General features: G+C 41.6%; 1 long non-coding RNA gene across 1 annotated transcript in view; it reads left to right on the forward strand.

Annotated features, from left to right (window-relative positions):
- LOC311521606 overlaps positions 1 to 20,999 on the forward strand; it is a 29,563-nt gene extending 8,564 nt beyond the window's left edge. Inside the window, exon 3 of the long non-coding RNA XR_014711930.1 lies at positions 20,864 to 20,999. This is a non-coding gene — a long non-coding RNA (uncharacterized lncRNA). The remainder of the gene's footprint in view (positions 1 to 20,863) is intronic.
- The last annotated feature ends 1,360 nt before the right edge of the window (positions 21,000 to 22,359 follow it).

Genomic DNA, 22,359 nt, shown 5'->3' on the forward strand with positions numbered 1-22,359 from the left:
TTTAGGGTCATCATATTTGTTGTCCCTCAGGGCTGCCAGCATATTAACGTTAAGTGTCATCTACACTGTATCCTGTAAATTAAGTTGAAAGAGAGAGAACCCAATTCAACATACTGTTTTTTTTTAAACATGCGTTTTAATTCTGCAAAGGAAACATGACCCTTTCTGAAAAAAATTCCTGGGTGATAACCTTATCAGTGTTAGACAAATAGTTTAACTGTGCTGTGTCTGTTAAGGGAAAACACTGTTGACTCTGGATTTGAAAACAGAGCATGTATTACTTTCACTGGATTAGAAACCCATATACGTAGGTCTTGTGGAATTGTTTTGCTTTCTGTGCATGTTCCAACTGATTGGGGAAGTGAAGGACTTCCCCTGTGAAAGACTCTGCTGACTTCATTTCTTTGTGCTTCAAGTTTCTTAGAAGATCTGTTCTTTGTTCATTTTACATTTATTTATATTTTTTTATCACACATTTGTGTTTGCTCCTTATTTTGACTGCATTTTTTTAAACTTTCTCATATTTCCACAGAGCCAGACTCTCAAATCCTTCCCCAGGGCTGGACTATTTCTTTAAGGTGCAGTTCTTCAGTAAGTTAAGTTAAGGGAGTGCAGAGGGAACTACTTGCCAGAAAGGACCCCAAGAAGTGTGCTGATTGACTCAACCACCATCCTTCTGGGGCTCTTAAGGAGTTCTGCTACCCTCCCCCTCCTCTCCCGAGTGCGGCATGCGCTGCCCTTTGAGCCTTGCCTCAGATTGGACAAATGTTTCCTAAGTCTGTGATCCACCAAAACTCAATTCACTTTAGGCCTGATCAGTGGGTTTGGGATCAGGCCCTTTAAACCCTGTATGTCTTGGTTGAACCAGTGGCTCAGTTGTGAAGAATTCCTGCAAAACTGTTCATTCTCTTGCAGTTAGACTGAATTCAGAGCCTAATTATAATACTTAGCAGTGACATAGCATCTTACATTTTCAAAGCAGTGCAAAAGCAGTAATTAAGCCTCAAAAGTCTCTGAAAGGTAGGTACATAAAATGTGTGGCCATTGATATGAGGCTGAGTCAAACAGCTCTAGTTTTGCCCAAGTTAAGAACACAAATAGGAAAAAAGAGAGCATTAAGAGAACTTATTAATATTGTCACCCATCTGCTGAATGGTAGCAAGGCACTGCAAGTTGGCTTCCCATTCAAGGAGCAATCAGGGATACAGAGTCTGGGTCTTTGCTTAGCATAAGTTGTTTTATTTACAACTATACAACAGTCCTGGAACACAGGTGGCCCCAAAAGGGAATGCAGGCAAATCCTCCCTTTCATAACTCAGAGCCAGATACCATGCCTGGTTCCCAGGAAGAACTGAGTCTTGTTAGAGAGAGAAAGGCAGAGAGCAGACTATCTTGCTGGCTTGCAACAGCTCCCCAGAAGATTCTTCTTCATCAAAACTATCAACACCAGAGGATTCCTTCCAAAACTGAACACAGCACACTAAAATAAACTTAAAGATCTATATATCACCACCATTGGTGAACCCCTTCACGCCAATATATTGTAAAACAACCAACATATTCATCTTTCTTGAATAGTTTTAAACAAAGAAAATTGAGGGGAAAATGCACATGCACATTCCATCCCAGCAAGGACAATCTAGTTTACGATCCTCTTTCCAGGACATTGCTTTTCTGAACAGCAACAGTTGTGTAATTCAGTTGGTTGGTCATTCCTTGGCATTCTCTGTTTCCAAAAGAAAAGATGGTTTATAGTATTGGTAAATGTTAAGAACTGACAGGGGATTCTAGTCTAGGAGTACTGATGTAAGTATTTTCCCAAAATTTGCTCCAGGGTACTTAGAATGGATTGTTTATAATATATTCAGCAACATTATTTCAGAAAGCAAGAATAAACATAACTGGGTGTGACAATATGTGTATCTGCAAGATGTGTATCAGAAGTGAATACTATAGACGTCTTTGGGCAGGGTTTTCAAAAGCACTTGGCTTTGGCCTAATTCTGGTCCTTTAGAAGTGAATGGTTTAGCTCCCATTGACTTCAAGAGGAGCAAAGGCAGGTCAATTCTAAGCATTCTTGAAAACTCCATCCTTTTTGTTCAATTGAAAGAGCAGAGATAGGCTGATGTCTGGAACCAGGTGCTACTAAAATAAGAATTCAGTAGGGTTAATTTTTATCTGAATCCTGACAGTGGGCCAGTTTCAAATGCAGGTCTAGCATGTGAACCAAAACGGTGAAAAATTTATGAGAACACATTTTTTCTGATGAGATCTCCCTTATTTCTGCTTTCCCTCAGTACCCTCTTTATCCCTTGTTCCCTCATCCTCATCTTTGTTGTCTTTTGAGGGTCAGGTCCACAGCCATCTATCAACCGTCTGGGTATCTCAAGAGGTGCCCTTTCCAACTGGTTGTTCAGTTGGACTTTCCATTCAGACCTTCCCATCTCCTAATTCAAAGAAGGGCTTTCATGGGTGTCAGTAACTCCTGCATGCACTTATGGGTAGGGCTATGTTTAAGTCATGGGTTTTTTTAGTAAAAGTCATGGACAAGTCATGCGCAGTAAACAAAAATTCACTTGTGGGCAGAGGTCACAGACTAAGCCCCAAAAGAGAATTCTTCACAAAACTGAGTGAGTGAAAATGGGGGTTATAATGGAAGTCTGAATCACCACTGTGTTACTTATTATTCAGTGGAGTTACATGGCATAAAACTGGAGTAATGCACTGGTGAGCCAGGCCCTTTGAGGTGCAAACTGTAGTATTCCTTGGTGCCAGCTCTATAATATAAATCATTTAGAAAGAATGTAAAATATTTTTATAAGAAATTTGAGGAAATGAGTTGAAGTGGATCAGTTGCTATTTCCATGAAACCAAAGGATTGTATTCATTGTTGTGGTGTTTAGATGTTGCTTGTTATTATTAGAACTGGGAGCACGGGCTGTTGGGAGTCTGAAAGGACAGGAAACAGGAAGGAGGGGGGAGGAGTTGAAGAGGCTGAGGGAGAGGTACTGAGGGTGCAGCAGCAGCTTGGAAAAGAGGTTTCCACTTTAAAAAATAAAGTCCTGTTGAAGTTTGTTAGTACCTTGCCTGGCTACTACAACAGTGTGTGTATGTGTATACGTTCCTGTAGCCCTGCAACTGAGCCCTATACAACCATCTGTGATTGTGGCATGCTTTGTTTGGAATCTGGACACTGGCTGTATTTTTGTCCTTGATTTCAAATGTTGTCAGTGCTTGACTCCAAATTGCACAGGCTCTTGAGATTGCCAATATTCATTGTTTGTGACTGAAGAGTCTTATGTAACATTGATTTGGAACGTACAGTACATGGGTAGATTTGAGCTTCCCTGGTGCCTAGTCTCTGCAGTCATAATAATTATCTGATTTATACCTACCTGGTCATAGTGATCTCGGTGAAGCCAAAATCCCTCCCAATATGACCTGTGACAAGCAGGGGGAAATTTCTTACTGCCCCAGGTGTTATTTTATTCTACCGTATTACTGTGAGCAAAAATCCCTGAAATTAAATATCAAATCATATATATAGATTATAGAATTTTCCTGCTTAAGATCTAGATATCTGAGGTTCTGTTGTGTCCAAGTTATTGTCCATTTTTTATTGAATCCAATTAAGATGGGTTCTGACAAAACTGCTTAAGCGGGAAATTTCTAACACTTTTGAGGAGGCAGGGAGCCTTTGTTAAGTATCTAACTCATCTTCAGGAGCTTCAGGAGCTCAATCCTTCACCACGGAAGTCAATGGGAGTTTTGCTATTGAATTGTATTGGAGTTGGATCAGACCCTCACTCAATAGCATGCTTTGCAGAACACTATGAAATAGGCCTCAGCCACTTCTGTAGAAATCTGGAAATTTGGTAATGTACTATGCACTCACATGTACTGTAGGAATTGATAATTTGTAAACAGAAATCTAATCAATTGTTGCTCTTGATAGAGCGGTGAACAGTATTATAAATCTCGTATTATGTGTTTACTTTCAATTTATATTGTTAGCACTGTTTATTGCCTTTCATTAAAGCTCATTAACATGATTGGTTTAAGGGCCTGTTATGAGAAGAGAGACTAACACTAGAATGTAGAATGACCACAAAATAAACTAAAAGTGGTTGAAATCTTCTATACTCAAAAGTACTATATTTGTGTTTCCTGTGTGGGAGTATTTACTTGCGAAAGACAGGAAATTGATGATCAAACATGCAATTAACTGGAAGGGTTCTGTACATCTTGTATTAGAGCATAAATATATTGCACAAAGACTCCAGTGGTGGTTTTTTTTACTTATTCTAATATTTTCTGAGTTGCTCATATAAATAAATTTAACACTAGGTGGTGTTGCAATATGTTATAATAAAGTTGAATAAACTGACAGGCAAATTTGGGAAAGCATTAGATTCTGTGGAATCTTTTAGGTAAACGGCTACTTCCTCATCTGTATGAGCAAATCTATCCTTTCAGAATAATTTATACCTGGGTTATTCATAGATTTTTCAGGTGATTATGATCCTTCCCGCTGACTGGCTGTGTAACACAGGCCATAGAACATCACCAATTTGTTCTTGCACCAGGCCCATGGTCTCTAAATGAGCTAGAGCACATCTTTTAGCAAAACATCCAGGCTTGACTGACACTTTTTCAATGCAGTACACTATTACTTTCATTTTAACCATTCCACTGTGTTTCAGAAGTGTTGATTATGGCACCATTCTCTTCCATTGCTGGGCATTCTAGTACCCTGGTGTATTGCTTTATGCTTCTCACAGTATGTTACAGACATGCATAGTTTTTATTTTTGCTCATTTGCCTATTTGTGCTTTGCTTCCTGCTGCTTTTCTGGACTGCACCACTGTAATCTCAGTCTTTCCCTCCTTCTGTTCAGTTGTCATTTCTATCATACCCTTTACTACCAGATAGCTTTGTATTATCAACATCTCTAGCAGATGTCTTTGTCTGACCTGTGTGCTCCTCAGCACCTGTCAGCTTTTCCCCAGGTCCTAGTCTTAGTATTCCCCCTAAAAGTTGTCAGTGTTCTGGACCAGCAGCCTGGCTCCACTATGTTTAGAACCACCCTTCTCTTTACAATGTCTTCCTATCCACACACTAGTGCCAGGTCTACATTAGAGGTTTTTGTTGGTATAACAATGTTGGTTGTGGGGGATTATTTTTGGCGGCCTTTCTGCACTGCCAAGAGCCCCAGAGTCGACACAGTTATACTAGCAAAAAAAAAAAGCCTTTTGACAGTATAACTTGTTTGATTCAGGGAACTGAAATAAGCTATACCAGCAAACGAACAAAATTGCCAGTGTAAGCTGTGTCTCCACAAGAAGGGTTTGTCAGTACAGCGATATCAGCAAACCCTTTCTAATGTAGATGAGGCCCAAGACCCTGAAGTTCCCGCCGTCCAGTTGATCCTGCATGGGGATCTTGAAGGATCGAAGAAGAAATGGCTCCAGAGATCCTGGACTTAAGCCTTTCTCCTAATAATCTAAGTGTAGCTTCCATGACCTCTCTTTTATGCCTCCCTATGTCACTGGCACCAATGTGTATCATGACCACAGACTCCTTTCTACCTGAAGCCATTGTTTCAAATATCAGTGTGATGTCAATTTAGGAAACAAGAAATACCTGAAAACATTCTTCAATACAAACTATAACCATGGGGCTAATATTTTTGTGGTCAGCATTTTAGTATACTTTTATCATTGTGTTAAATCTCACAGCATAGTTATCAGACAAACAGGAAAAGAGTAAGTATACGCTAACGCTCATTTTGGACACTCTGTATCAACAGTGGTTTAGCACATAGAATAAAACAGTATTCTATTTAAAGCTGAAGATGACTTTTCTCTTTGCACCTATTGTTGTGAAATTTCTTAAGAAAATGTTTTTCTTCTTACTCAAAAAAAGAATGCAATTAACGCAAGAAAAACTGAAAACCACTTGACCAACCAGCCTACAACAAATTCTTCTTCATGTTTGCATGTGGAAATATGACCTATGCAAGCAGATCTAGTAATTGGATTTAAATGTTAACAGGACATCTCACCATTTTTTAACAATACAATGACGTAGTACAACTGTTTGAATTAAAAGGTGTTTTGGAGCTCAGGCTCAGGCACCATTTGTGTGATTGGTGCCCATTCTGCTCCCAGTCACTTTCACAGCCACTGCAAAGAAGGGCAAGATTTTGCCCTTAGTTTTAAGACATGGAATATTTTTCTTCACACAATGACTTCATCTGGACATTGGCCCTTGTTCAGCAATAAGTTGTGCATGTGGGCTTTTTTGTTTGTTTTGCTATGGTTTCTTAATGAAGTATAGAAATACATGGAAGACGTTGGAAAGGAAGGAGGCAAATACTCACATGAGTGGCACCATTGATCTACCAATGTTTTTAACCTTACTTGGATCCTACAGCCACTTCTCCATATTATTTAGCAGATGTAGAGCACATCTGTTCAGGGCCTGCAGCTGCATTGACCTTTGGATTATGACATCAAGAATGGCATTTGTACAATTAAAAATGTTATCACTCAGGGCAACCCCTGTTGCCCTCTGCCACCTTTTGGTAAATTGTGTTGTAAGAAAGGTTAAAAAAAAGTTGCTGGAACTGATTCTTTTGCTGAAATATCTAACAAGTATGTCAACTTTCTCTGATCTTGGCCATGGTAGAATATTGCTCTAGTTAACATCCTGTGCTTTAACTCACTGTCTGAGATCCTCTTTCCTGCAGTGTGTTTTCTTCATCAGTTTGTATTTCTGCCAGTCAGTGTCACAAAGCACTTCCTGTTTCATCCCCACTTGACAAGGTTAAGCCATGCTGATGATCTGCAGTTGTGTGCAGCTTCATTTTTCATAGATTATTTCTGATAACCATAACATGAACTCTGGAGTATGTGTTAGGAACTGAAAACAGGCCAAGTGTTTTGTATTAGTCTGTATTCCCACATTCACCAATTCTCTAAGGGATGAAACTCAACCAATGACATGTATGAGAAAAAAGGATCAAGGCTAAAAACAATTTTCTCCCCTCTAGTTTACATTAAACAAAATCAAAAGCACAAAGAGCCTTATTCTCTTTTCACTCACATTGGTTTCACACTGGTAAAACTCCACTGAATTCAATAAAGCTACTCTTGATTTACACCAGTCTAACTGGGAGGAGAGTCCGGCCCAATACTGCAGCCATCTGTGGTATGAAAGCAAATTTATATACAATAGATCAATCTTTTTTTTAAAAAAAACAACAAACGTTTATTTAGTCTTCCTATCTTTACACATTTGTACAGACACTGGGAAATCAGATTAATGGAATCTTTAACCCCCAAAATAAACCATTGATACTATTTATACATGATTGCCTTTGAATATAGTAATGACTGCAACACAGAAGAGTATGCATGGTGCTAAATTGTTAATTTTAAAACTATAATAGACACAAAGCATAAGTGCATAAGATTTAAAAATACAGCTGTACATAACAAAGCCCTTTCTTATCTCCAGTTAGCATTTTCTGTATAGCTGGTTTCTTTGCATTATACAGCCCTTATTTCTGTTGACAAAAAAGGGACTTGAAACCACAGTGGTTCTTTAAACAAAGTGGAAAAACTATTTTTGTGTGTGCACTATTAATAGATGTCTGTTCCTAGAAAATGATCATTAACTGTGTGTGTTCCCTACAATGCACATCCCTCTTGCAGAGCCACATTAACAATTCTGCATCACTTGGCTTTCAGGTGGATTTCCTGTGGCCCATTTTTGGCTGTGCACACAGTCAATTAGTGTATATTAGTAACATCTTTTAAAAATCAACAGCCTCTATAATCCAGAAGCATACGTTAACCTGTGTTTTGTGGGAATTTTGATTTTCTTGGCATGTAGCCTATTGCTAGCAGTGGTCTATTCCAAGATGGGGAGTGCCAAAGAATTGGACATAATCAAGGGTGGTTGGCTGTCAGGGAAAAAAAAGAAAAATATCATGATGTTCTTTGTGCCGTTTAAGCACGGGAAAGGAGATGGAAGGCCATTGGATTTCCCTGGGTGATGGGGAGTCCCGATCTGGCTGCTAGTTGTCTGTGCCATCTCCTCGTGCAGTCCCTTGGTGCAAGAAATGTGTTAGGGTATGAATGCAGTGCTACCAAACCATCTCCCCACTTCAACTATGCCAAGCATTGAATGGTTTCAGCTGAGAATCTAGCCTAGTATTTGAATTAATATTAGGTTGCATAGCATGGCTATTATGAGAGAAATCCAATTAATATCATTTATATTGCAATAAAAAGTGATTCCCATTTTTTGTCATGTGACAAGCATACAAACGTAGGTCGAATGAATGTGTAGAAAGAGGCTGAAATGCATTTTTGCAAGCAGCAGTAAACATTTGTGCCAGAATGTTTTGGATTTCTCAAAGAAGTTAATCTGAACAGAGGCAAGTGAGATATCTGGCACTGGCAAAGTGAATGTTGTTTAAGCCACACTTTGATGATGTAGGATAAAAAGTTACCACAGCCAGAAATACAATAAAAGCAAGAACATCTGAGAGACTGGAGTCAGGGCTAATGTTCAAGTGCTGCAGTAATGGCTTTCAGGCTTTTCCTGCCAATTGTTTTGGCCATCAGAGACCGGACTGAAAATCTTCTACATGCTCCAAACATTTTAGAGAAGGACAAAGAATCAGGAAGATTTAATTTATTAGGGGAGATTTCTACCATTGTATCTGTGCCTGTGGAGTCAAGCCTGCTTCCATTACTGTCAGTGGCAAAACTCGAGTGGATTACAAAGGGAGCAGGATGGGGCCCTACATGGATACTTCTTACATTTTAAGCCTGTATTTTCAAAAGGATTTAATGATTTTGGGTGCCTCAAGTTTTGGGTGCCAGACTTGAGACACCTTACAATTTCCTGATTTGTAGAAAGCGCTGAACACCTGCCTTCTGAAAATCTGCCCCTTTAAAGTGTCACAGTTAGATGCCCTAAAATGGCAGTGCCCCAAATCATTAGTCACCTTATAAAATGTAGGCCTAATTAGTGAATGTAATGCTCTGGAAAGAAACTAGCTCGATGGCCATGATGACTGAATTCTTCTATTTATTTACAGAACAGGTACAGCATTGGCAAGGTCAATAAACACTTCATCATTCTGCTCTGCTATTGCATATCAACCTTCTTCAGAAAGGACAATCTGTGTGGGAAAGGGGGTATTTCAGTCTCCATATTCATTCAGTTCTTGAGTCCTCTGCTGAAAATACCAGCAAAGACGCTAATCAGTATCCAACGTGACAGTAGTAGTTTACTGACGGGAACACCTGTGAGCTGATTCTGCTCACACATAAGTTTTTCACCATTGTAACTCCAGTGATCCCAGCAGATCCATTCCTGATTTAGGCTGGTGTAAATCAGATCAGTATCAGGCCCCTTGTGGAATCAAGCCTTCCATGGACCTGCTGCCACTTCCATGCATTTTCTTTCAAACTTTCATTTTATTCCTGTTCAATTTAAATAGCAAGCTCTTTGGGGCAGGTACAATGTTTAAATATGTGTTTGTAATGTGACCTAAGTAATAAGTAATGCCCTATTCAGTAGGATCTGTACATAAATTCTCAATTTATTTCACATAAGCCTGCAGATGGCAAGCATTTTTTTTCCTAGGGCCTAGTGTTTTTCTATGATTTCTGTGGCTGTGGATTTGATGCTAGTGATCACGTCACAGTTATGGACTTTTTGATTTTCATGGATATCAGGCTAGTCTTTGTACATGTTATGTGAAAACACATTAGCCCAGTTCTGCTGTTACGCTTGCGATACCCGATTGATTCCAGTTCCAGCCTTGATTGCCCGTGCACATGATAACCAGCTACCTGTCCGTTTGAAACTACTTGTGCCTTGCTGTAGCTGCCTACCAAGTTCATTGATATTGTGTCTCAATGTACGTCCAAACAGCCTGATCCTTCATGCAGGTGACAGATGGGGAGGGCATCTTTCACATCATGCTTGCTCCTCTCACACATTTACTTTGGTTAGAGTCAGATGCAGAGGATGCTATGGTTTTGTCATTATTCGGGCTGATTCAATCCACTTGACTTTTCAAGATATTGAACATTTTTCACTTACGTTATGAGTAAACTAAGGAGTGAAAGTTCATTCTGCTTGGAGGCACCAGCAGAAATGCTCAGGGTAGAAATTTTATCAATGCTGATTAGCTGAATCTGAGCTCTGCTCTGAACCCCAGGTTACACTATGTGGTGATAAACGGCTAATCCTTCTCCAGCCATTTCTGTTATCCAGTTTGAGATTTTGGAAGTATCCCAATAAAGTGGAAATTACTTCCTATTCAATAAATTTCAGGGTGTGGATTCTTGGCCATGTCTTTCATTTAACCTAACACCTACATAAGTGTGTCTTGTTTAAGAGGCTTTGACTGTAATTACAAATGGTAAGGGTGCCTCAGTAGTTCCGTGCTTCAAAACCAGCTGTCTATCCGGAAAGTGGCTTTTATCATTGTTTGTTATTTGTACAGTACCAACAGTCTGATGGGCTCTGTCATAAATATAAAGGGAAGGGTAAAACCCTTTGAAATCCCTCCTGGCCAGGGGAAAGCTCCTCTCACCTGTAAAGGGTTAAGAAGCTAAAGGTAACCTCGCTGGCACCTGACCAAAATGACCAATGAGGAGACAAGATACTTTCAAAAGCTGGGAGGAGGGAGAGAAACAAAGGGTTTGTGTGTCTGTCTGTAGTCGTCTTGGCCAGGGACAGAACAGGAATGGAGTCTTAGAACTTTTAGTAAGTAATCTAGCTAGGTATGTGTTAGATTATGATTTCTTTAAATGGCTGAGAAAAGAATTGTGCTGAATAGAATAACTATTTCTGTCTGTGTATCTTTTTTGTAACTTAAGGTTTTGCCTAGAGGGGTTCTCTATGTTTTTTTAATCTAATTACCCTGTAAGATATATACCATCCTGATTTTACAGGGGGAATTTCTTTATTTCTATTTACTTCTATTTTTTATTAAAAGTCTTCTTGTAAAACACTGAATGCTTTTTCATTGTTCTCAGATCCAAGGGTTTGGGTTTGTGGTCACCTATGCAAATTGGTGAGGCTTTTTATCCAACATTTCCCAGGAAAGGGGGGGTGCAAGTGTTGGGAGGATTGTTCATTGTTCTTAAGATCCAAGGGTCTGGGTCTGTAGTCACCTAGGCAAATTGGTGAGGCTTTTTACCAAACCTTGTCCAGGAAGTGGGGTGCAAGGTTTTGGGAAGTATTTTGGGGGGAAGGACGCGTCCAAACAGCTCTTCCCCAGTAACCAGTATTAGTTTGGTGGTGGTAGCGGCCTGTCCAAGGGGTAATATTTTGTACCTTGGGGAAGTTTTGACCTAAGCTGGTAAAGATAAGCTTAGGAGGTTTTTCATGCAGGTCCCCACATCTGCACCCTAGAGTTCAGAGTGGGGGAGGAACCTTGACAGGCTCCTTAAAAGCAAGTTTCTTCCTGCCCTGAAGAGTTTGCAGTCCAACTAGATAGTGCAGGAGAGAGAAGAGCCACAGATTCACTACTTAGCAAACTCATCACTCTACCCTCTGCTCACCTTGGGCTGCTCAGCAAAGTCATGGCTGAAATAAGATAGTGGCCAAAGAGCGAAGGAAACTGAAGGGGCGGAGGTAGAAAGGACAGAAGCGTATTGGGCAGGAAGAATGAGGCAGAGCCATTGCTGTGATAGGCGAGAGGCAGGATGGACGGTGAACAACAGTCAAGGGCAATAAAGTAAATGAGAGCACTGCATCCAGATCTGAGTGAATGAAGATTCCAGGTGGCTGTGAAGGCCCCTCCCGGTGGCTGCTGCTGTCATGCCCCATGTGGAGGTGGAAGGGCTGCCACTGTGCCTGGTGGCTAAAATTGACCCTTAGCACGTCATGGTAGCTGTATGCAGCAGAGTGTGGCCCTCAGTCTACGAAAAGGACATGATTGCCAAACAACCTACTGCCCCAGAAAAGCTTTAAAATGCATAAGGCTGAAATGAAGCATAAAAACAACTAACAAATACATTGCTGATTACCACAGCGGTCTCTACTTTTGATTCTTTTTATTTTTTTAGGGGAGTGAAAAATATATTCTAAAAAATAAGGTCACTGAGAGAAGCTTTCTTTGGCAAAAAAGAAAAAGCATTTTAAAAGCAGCAGGAGCCCAAATACCAAGGCAGCTCTTGGACAGCAGTTACTATGGTAATCGTAACACAGAACTTTCCTTAGGTGCATACAGGACATTTTGGGTGTAAGGGGACTGTTGCCCCCTTACTAACATTCAGTGGGGGTGTTTTAATTGCTAGCTCCCAGTACTAAAAAGGGGGAAGGGTTGATGGGGAATCAGGACCCTGAGACTGACAGCCCCCAGGAACAATGGGGAGAGGCCAATGTTCCAGGTCAGCCTGAATGACAGGGCGGGCAGACTATTCAGAGAGCCAGGAGGCCAGGGAGGTCCAGTCCTCCGTGTGAGCTGGATTTGCCCGGGTCAGACAGGGTGGGGCCAAGCTAAGGAGAAAGCAGGGGCCCAAGCTAAGCTGGGGAGCAGAGCTGTGCCAGATCCAGAGAGAGCAGACCCTGTCCTGGGAGCAGAGCTGCAGCCCCAAAGCCAGAGGCACAGCCCAGAGAGAGCAGACTTGCCCTGGGAGCAGAGCTGCAGCAACCAGAGCCAGAGGGGCCAGAAAAGCAGCCCACGAAGCAGGTCAGTGCTGGGAGGAGAGTCACAGAAGCAGCCTGCAGAGCAGACCTGTCCTGGGAGCAGAGCTGTAGCAACCAGAGGCAGAGGGGCCAAGGGAGCAGCCCAGGGAGCTGGAGGCAGAGCAGCAGCAGCAGTGTAGAGACAGAGTGGTGGAGCTGGGTGCGGTGAGTGAGGGGGACCCTGGGCAGCGGGCCCAGCACAGGGAGACACCTCAGCCAAGGGGCTCTGCAGGCCAGGCTTGGATCCTAACCCCGACAGGGCGGGGGCGACACTGGGAAGACGTGTCCTACCACTTAGAGCCTGAGAGCATGTGGCCACCACCAGAGCAAGTGTCCAACCCACAGCATCCCTGCAGCCCAGCCAGGGCCTGAGAAGGCGGCCTGGGACTTACAAGGAACAGATTGTGAACTGCCCTGACATTCCAGAGACACTGTTTGTGATGTTCCCTGCCACAGAGCGGGGTGATGTGTTTCCTTTAACCTTTCCCATTTTTCCTTATTCTTTTTAAAATTAATTGTTGATTAAATAACTTGCATTTGCTTTAACTTGTATGTAATGGTCAGTGGGTCAGAGAAGTGCCCAGTGCAGAGAGAGTACCCTGGAGTGGGGACACCCTAGCCCCTGTTCTAGGTGACCGCAGCAGGGTTGGGGGTCGAGCCCCCCAGGAATCCTGGGCCCAGCCTTGTCAGGGTTACGAGGACTCTGCCAGACAGGAGAGTGGAAGGGGAGCCCTCATGGGCAGGGAGGACTCTGGGTAAAGGAGGTGGGAGCAAGGACTCAGATCCTTTTGCTAGTCCACTTCACCGGGGTAGTGCAGAAGCCAGGAAAGTTCCCCACAATAGCGGGACTATTCCCCCGCTTACATGGGTATAAGTGTGCAGGTCATAGGGTGGAGAACAGCTTGTGTTTTGGGGAAATTTTCAAAACCTTGAAATAATGGAAGATCTGTCCCTTTAAGGGACAATACAGTCAACGATCTCCCTCCGCAACGTAGAACATGGAACAAAAAGCATGTGGACACTTACACAAAAGGGGGGAGGGGTTGGAGAGGTTGTTTTAAGAAAATATTTGGCACTGCTTTCTCAGATGATATATGAAGCAGAGGCTGAATTTTTAAAACACGATACTCAGAGACATTGAAAAATAGTACTCGTTTTCTAACTGCTGCCCAGTAGCAAGGTTCCATCTTAGGTGCTTGGAGAGCAGTGCCATGGTCTCTGAGAGTCCCACATCTTTAATGTATCTAACCTCACACCCCTCCTGTGAGGCAAGGACATACTGTCCTCCACGTTTTACAACTGGGGTGCTGAAACACAGAGGGGTGAAGTGACTTGCCCAAATTCACACAGGAAATTTGTGTCAGATCAGGACCCCAGGCCTTGGCCACTAACCTAACCACTGGACCATCCTCCTTCTCTATTACAGACATAGAGGTTAGAAGACATTAACTAAATTTTTATTTTAAATGTGCTTTATTTCTAAATCTGGGGTTCTGTTAGTACTGTGGTGAACTCACCAATAGGTGATTCTTTTGTGACTGAGCCCTGAATGAGCTAATACGCAAACTTAACTCTGAGAAAGGGCTCCTGGGACTCACCTTGCATGTCATTAATGACTGTCCTTAAAAATGAAGAACAGAATTTAAGGCCATAAGGGGGCCAGCAGATCATCCTGTCTGACCTGCATATCACAGGCCAACACCCCGCAACCAACCCACACGCTAAACCAAACAGCTGAAATTACACCGAAGTAGTAGAACTCTCAACAGGCTAAGCTAAGGTGTATTGCTGTAGCAAAGCTTTTAGTGTTTTTGGGGGACTCTGGAAGGGTTTTGTGTCATTGTTCGGAAAGTAATCAGAAATAGATCAATGACAACTGTAACCATATGGGCTGTGAGTAGGGGCTGCTACAGAAGTACTGTTATTTAATGATGGCTACTATGTATGCAACCTTGAAACAGACTATTGGGACCTAAATAAAGTCCATTCTGCTATTGATTAAATCTGTCTGAATTATTCCCTATAGAGACCATTCTGATGAACCAATATTTATTGCACTAGCAAAGTATTTTGAAATTAGGAAAGAGCTGCATTTAGGGTTAAACATTGAATTCAATGACTAAGCTAATTTTGAAACCAGTTGCTTTGACCGGGGCTTAGGCTCCATGCTTATTGGAAGAGTGGTCTAGATTAAAGAGAGAAATCAGTGGTTTTAATCGTGGATTTTTTAAAAAATAATTAAGAGATGACAAATATAGTGGGACAAGGAAGCCTACCTGCCCTTAGCTGAACCTGCATAGCAGGGAAAGAAAGGCCTCCCACAGGCCTGAACACCTTGTCTTTTTCCCTCTATTAAACATGGATGTAGTTAAAGGTTTTTGAGGTTTTTTTTAATTGTGAATAAAAGTGAATAAGACATAAACTGTCCTCTGGAGTTAAGTGTCAGTTGCTACTTTAGCTACTGGACTATGCCATAGAATGCATAGAAAAGCAGCATGGCCTACTGAAGTGGTCCCAAAACTTTTTACCTCACACTCCCCATTACCCCTCTCCACACCCCCTCCACACACTCTGACTTCAATAGCTCAGACATAGGTGAGGTTTTTCGCAGGAGTGGGTAGGTGAGATACTGTGGCCGGCGTTGTGCAGGAGGTCAGACTAGATGATCATAATGGTCCCTTCTGACCTTAGTATCTATGAATCTATTAAAAAGAGAGGGCCAAAATTCTCCTCCCTATGTGCCAAAGCAGTAAAGCTATGGAACTGGTGTGTAGTCAATCACATTCTCATTTCAGCCTCTTCACTTCCAGGCATACGGAATATCATGGCCTATGATCTGAGCTGACATTCTCTGGACAGCTCTCTGGACAAGTGGGACTGAACCTTTAAATCCTCAGACAGATATTCCTGATGTGGGGGGTTCCATAAATGGACCTTTTCATGACTGCCATCAACAGGAAAAGCAAAGGGTTCTGTTTGAGAGGAGGTCTGGGTCCTCAGTCCTTGGGAGAAGCCTTTCTCATCCCTTGGACCAGGAGCCTTCTGTATGCATATCCTCTGACACCACTGATTTTGTTTTGAACAAGATCAAATAATTCAGAGCCAAGCTCATTCTAGTGGTACCAACTTGGCTGAGGCAGGTCTGGTACCCTTACCTGATTCACCTTTTTGCTTGTCCAGCAAAGCAGCTCCTGCCTATTCCCCATCTGCTGTCCCAGGATTCCAGTTTGTCTCTCCACACTGACATGGCCATCCTCTGACTCTGAGCATGGCTCCTTGATGGTTCTTGGGAATAGAGGATTCCTGTTCATCAGAAGTAAAACAAACCTTATTAATCAGCAGAAAGATCTCTATTAAAATATTTACCTTCAGAAATGGAAGGGATTTCACCATTGCTGTTCTCAGCATCAGTTTTCACCTGTTCATTTTCCCCTCTCAGCTGTTCTTGATTACCAGTTGGTAATCAGGTCTTTCTGTGAGTTAAATCAGAGTTCACTTGGTGGCTATTACAGCCTTTCATTCCCCTATACAGGTATTTTCAGTTTGTTCTCATCCCACAACAGCAAGATTCATCAAGGGTGTTAGGATATAGATATTCAGGCCTGTCTGTAAAGGCCTATACTCTAAGAATTTAAGTGTATTCTTATCACTTGGCTAGTTATAGAGGTACAAAAGAGAATCAAAATCACTGTCTGCCGGTGTAAGGGCCTTCTCTTACTGTGACAGACTGAGGCCCTGTTCTTAGGCTAAGGCCTTTGGCTAAGCAACAGAGGCAGCCATAAGCTGGGAAGCGAATGGTCACATCCTCACATTCCAAACTAGTCACATTGAAAGAAGGTGCTATTGGGCTGTTAGGAATACGATCCTGTCCTGATAGTGCCTATCACCTCCAGAGAAAGGGAAGTGCCTAGAAAATGTAAAAGGAAACTTAGTTTGATAGCATCCTGTCTGGCAAGAACTCACTTATCAATAGCTGGGATGTGAAATCCTCACTTCTGTATTGTTTTGTCATTATAGTTCCCACTTTGCTATTGTTTGTCTGTATAATCTCTGTCTGGTTCTGTGATTGTTTGTCTGCTGTATAATTAATTTTGCTGGGTGTAAACTAATTAAGGTGGTGGGATATAATTGGGTACATAATCATGTTACAATATGTTAGGATTGGCTAGTTAAATTTCAGGAACATGATTGGTTAAGGTATAGCAAAGCAGAACTCAAGTTTTACTATATAGTCTGCAGATAATCAAGGAAGTAGGGGGGTGGAGGAAATGGAAACAGGGAATGGGGGTAAGGAAATTGGAATCCTGTTTGGCTAAGGGCAGGAATGGGAACAGGGACACAGGTGTAAGGCTCTGTGGTGTCAGAGCTGGGAAGGAGGATACTGAGGAAGGAAACTGGAATCATGCTTGCTGGAAGTTTACCTCAGTAAACATCGAATTGTTTGCACCTTTGGACTTCGGGTATCGTTGCTCTCTGTTCATGCGAGAAGGACCAGGGAAGTGAGTGGGTGAAAGAATAAGCCCCCTAACAAAGGGTTTGGGTAACTTTTTCCCCCCACAAATGAGTGAGCTACTCCGATATGGGATCTGAACATGGTCCTTAATGGTCCTATGAAACCTCCCTTTGAGCTATTAGCTATGTACTCTGTTGCATTTATCTGTGAAAAGCATTTTTAGTGGCTATCAGCTCTTCCTGCAGTGAATCAGATCCAGTGGTCCAGGGAGAAACTAAGGGTCTTGTACTAGTCTTGTTCTGTGCATGCCATTTCTATCAGCAGGATTCTGTGCACAGATCAGTCGAAATGTATGATCTTAATGTCATAAAGGGGCACTTACTTCTACACTTAAGTATTTTATCGTATTGGATCTCTTTCTATCTGAAAGAAGGAAAGCTGTCTAGTACAAAGTTAAAGGAATTAAAGATATCATCCAAATTTTCAAACAGGCCAGACTTGAGGTCATTACTCACTTCTTCAAGTAAAAGTGCTCTTGGTCTTGGGGAATGGGAGACTTGCCAGAGGAAGGATAGAGTGAGGGGTGGAGGATGAGGCCCTTTTACATTACACTAGCTCTGTTTGTAAAATGGGATGGCTTGTGTTTGTTGTACTTAAATTAGAACTGTGCGAAAGGACGGGTACTTTTAGTGAAAAATGTCTCTCTTCCTAAACAGGAGGTTTCATGCCTCCTGGCATTCTGCGTGTTTTGTGATATTTCAGGGCAGTGGCTATTGTTCAAGTTAAAAAGTCACTTTTAGGCAAAATGGGCTTGTGAAACAGGCTATGAGCTGCAGAAGTGGCAAGTAAAACTGGGATGTAAGCAACCTTTGCCACCTCTTTTTGGAGACGAGAGACAGAGTAACATCCTATATACATGGTTTTTTTTTAATGGAAGGGTCATATAGGAGGATGGGGCGGAGAACAGCAGGGGAGGAAAGGTATACATAAAGCCATAGAGGAGGTAAAGGAATACTTTACCTTGGATGAGGAACAGACCTTGCAATGTTTTACTAAATGCACTGTACGAAGGCCGGAGGTGAGCCCTTAGCCTGAGTCAGGCATAGGAACTACAGCAATGGGCATATGCTTTAAGACCCTTCCCAGAAACGAGAGGTTGAACTTTTCTTTCCCTCTTTAGGATGTGGAGAACATTCCTTTGTGAAGCCTACATAATTAATACAATTCAATTCCAGTAAAAATTGAGAGGCGTATGAAAGAACACTGCATGCTGTAAATTTTCTTCATCGTGTGACCTTGACATGTTTCATTGTTCTATTTAAAACCTTTTTTAATCATCCAGTTCTCTAGAGGAATAGTTATGGTTTTACACAACACTCCTACGTTGGCTCTTCAGCGATTATTGAGAAAATCCTGTGAAATACTATATTAGAGAACCATTATATGGGTTAGTTATAGTATAACGACTATTGTATATATTTGCTAGCTTACTGTTCCTTCATAACTTTGATACTTTTCATAATTAGTGGACCATGATGTTCTTTTGAGGAATGTCCCTGGGGAAAGCAGATACTTTTAGAGGCAACCGTCAGCAATGATAGTTCAACTCGTTCAAAACCAGTTCACCACCATGTTTAAAATAGGAAACTGTAGTTCTGTGGAATTAATAAAGGAATTGTATAGCAACACAGCCCAAAAATGGTACTGCTCCATTTATCCAGTTTTGCAACCATAATAGCAACCAATTATTAATTATATTATGGTAGCATCTGCAGGTCCCAATCGATATCAGAGACCTTTTGTTTTGGATGCTATGAAAATATTTCTGTAGTATTTTAATGTTAATTTAGTAATGTAGGAGTATTAACTGTATCATAAAGCTCTCAGTCCTTCTTGTGACCATGTATGATGCCTAACAACTTTATCTCTTGTTGAAGTCAGATTGCTCAGTGGTTTATAATAATCTGAAAGACAGCCAGGCCTTTCCCCCTTCCCCACTACTGGAGTAGCTCAGGCATACCCTACATGGCTAAACTTCTCATCCACTGTCCTGAAGAGCCAGCCTACTCTGCTCCACAAGCCCTAAGATCCCACTTACTGGTCTGAGGGTAAATTTATATCGGAACCCAGCTCTCAGGTCTAGCCGTCTAAAACTGGAAACCACCTCTCTGCAACTAGCTGCTGGGGATCTAACATATAACAGAAAAACAAAACAAGTTTGTTAACAAACGCTGGCTTCTTCTCCCAAGACCTTTTCCTTGTCTTCAGTGATAGACTGCCCAGTCATATGCCCCTTATGGCTGGAACACCCTTCCTGAACTGTTTTGCAAGGTTCCTTCCCCCTCCACATTTAAGTTCCTCATTATATTCCACTTCTGCCACAACATCTACATAAAACTAGCCAACAGTGGAGAAAGTCAGAAAACATATAACTAACAAAGAGTCTCAAGCCCATCTCTCTCCTCCTTTTCAGCTCAGCTAAGAGATATGCTTTAATTTTTTTCTCTTATTAAATCTCTTGTATGTTCCCCTCTCTTTCTTGTGGTCCTGTGTTGTTTTTTAATTTCTTCCATGCTGTTGCAGTAGGGCTCAGTGATGATGAAAGAACACCCGGGCATTACAGTAATGTGCTCCAGTATTATCTTTAGAAGTGCCATCTTGCATAGACTGGACCAGGCCCTCTTAGAGGTCCAGAGAGGCCCGGGCCACTTCTATCTTTTGAAGCCCCTAGCCATAATACAAATAAAAAATGACGACACATGGTCTAATCTTGTGCCATCAGAACCGACGTATTTTTATTAATATTTATGAACATATTTTACTCTTTAATATGACAATCTATATCCTTTAACAAAAAAATTGTCTTTTACAGATCACATCTCTTATTTGCTTAAAATTGCAGCTCTAAGCTGAGAGTGTGTCACATTTTGGTCCGATAGGGATGCACATAAAAATAAGATGCGAAACTTATCAAATGCCAAAAAGTTAACGAAGCGTCTAAATTTGAGACCCCCTTTGAGCTTGAGGCCCAGGCCAAATGCCCTTCCCCCCCCGATTGGCCCTGGACTGGACCATGATGTTCATTTGAGGAATGCCCCTGAGCAAAGCAGATATTTTTAGAGGCAACTGCCAGCAATGAGTGGTTCAGAACCAATTCACCACCATGTTTAAAATAATCAACATCTTCCTCTTTCACCCTGTGGTTCCACGGTAGTTTTGTCTTATACATGCTTTAGATTAGTCAGTAGCAGCTGCATATATTTGATCAGACTCAGCTGAATTCTGTCAGGCTGGCATTGAATTTTACAGCCCCCTCTTCTTTATGAATACAAATATTCTAACATTAGAATTTTCTAAATTACATTGCTGAGATTGACCAGCATGAGAATTTTGCTACTGCACAGATTGAATAAGTGCCTTTCCTACAAAGCGCATACCATTTCAATTCCCATTTAAGTCATCAAATTGGAAATGTGATACATTCAGTTAATCTTCCACAGGCAATTTCAGATATTATAGATCCACTTATATCTTGTGATGAATTACTTCAGTGTTTGGCAAATACTAAATAACATTTTTTGTTGACGTGGAAGTGTGACCTGCAGGCTGCAGCTGGTTCCAGTGTTTGTTACTGTTTGTGTCCAACCCGTCTGTCTCTTCTTCTCTGTTCTCCCTTTCTTGAAGCACAGCTGGTTTATGTCTGTCACAAGCAATGGAAGGACATTTCCGAGCTGGAAATTACTGAAAGGATCCAGTGCTGATGGCTTTTGGAGCTGCCAATCCAGACAGCAGCTTTTGGCTCCTGCTGAGTACAGTATGTCTGCAGTTTGACCATTTATCTCACTTTTTACATACTTGAGCTGAAAAAAAAAAAAAAGGATTGTGCAAACACTCACAGCTCATTCCCTCACACCTCTTCCTCCCCACCCTCTCCTTATCAAGTATTGCAGCAGCACTAAAATGTGTCAAATAAGCTGAATGAAGCTGTCTAGTTTTGAGATATTAACAGGGAATTACATCATGGTTAAAATGTATGACTTTGAAATTATCATTGGCTAATGATTATGTGAAAAAACAATAAAACTCTCCCAACCACAATGGGCAATGCCAGACTAAATTACAGTTAAATGCTTTAGGCCCAAATTTGCAAACTTAGGTGCCTGAAGATGGGCATCTAAAGCCAATTAGGCATTTGAGTATGTGAACTGATGTTCAGAGGTGCTGAGCTTAAGGTGCTTAAGAGCAGCTGGTGATCAGCTCATCTGTGGGGGAAGGGGGGAAATATCAGACCATGTATTTAGATGCCTAAATATGGATTTAGGTGCCTAACTTCAGGCATCCAGCTTAGAAAATGTTGGCCTTCAGACTATCTGGGGCTAAAGGAGAGTACCTCCAGCATCTAAGCGGCAAGGAAAAAGTGAAATATATATTCCAGGATTTTGCTGCTGGGTGTAGAAGAAGAAGAGATCAGAATTAACAACAGGGAGGCAACGTCTCCACACCAAGTACATTCTGTTTATCTTGGCCTATCGCAGATAGTTCTACAGAGGCAGCACACCCTGCTTCCATTGGTTCAGTAGAAGGTCAGGAATTTTTGAACCAGACTGTAGTGAGATTGAAGGAGATCTGCTAAAATAAATGCTCTTACTGTTTGTTCTACCTTTTTTTATTAAATTTTAAATTGCTTCTTAACGTTCCTTCGGCTTAAAGAGCCCTTGTTTGTCTGCCCAGTCATATAAAACAAGAGTAATCTTGGCTGTTTAATCTCTATGATATAGTTCTTTATGCATTCTTCTCATTCTCAGTCTCTCCCATGCCCTTTGTTAAAGCCACTTCAGCTTCAACCAGTTGTTCCTCTCCATCACAGTCTTCGTTTCTTCTCTCTCTGCCACTATGGTTATTCAGTAAAAGTATGTTTATACAAGGAGGAATGCTATCTTCCTGCCCTGGTCATTTTAGCTCACCTGTTGGTCAAAACCATTCACATCCGCCTGCTTCTCAGACGCCATGGAGACTGCATGTAAAGCTGAAATGAGGTGACAAAAACATCATAAAAAGGTCTGTTTGCTTCAAGTCAGATATTGAGGAACTCCTGATATGTAGCCACCAGGTAAGTGGAAGTAAACATCCTTCTGACTATACAGGATAAAGAAAGCTCACAATAATGTCTCTTGTTTCTT

The sequence above is a fragment of the Lepidochelys olivacea genome (assembly GCF_965140295.1).
Source record: "Lepidochelys olivacea isolate rLepOli2 genome assembly, chromosome: 1".
NCBI lineage: Eukaryota > Metazoa > Chordata > Testudines > Cheloniidae > Lepidochelys > Lepidochelys olivacea.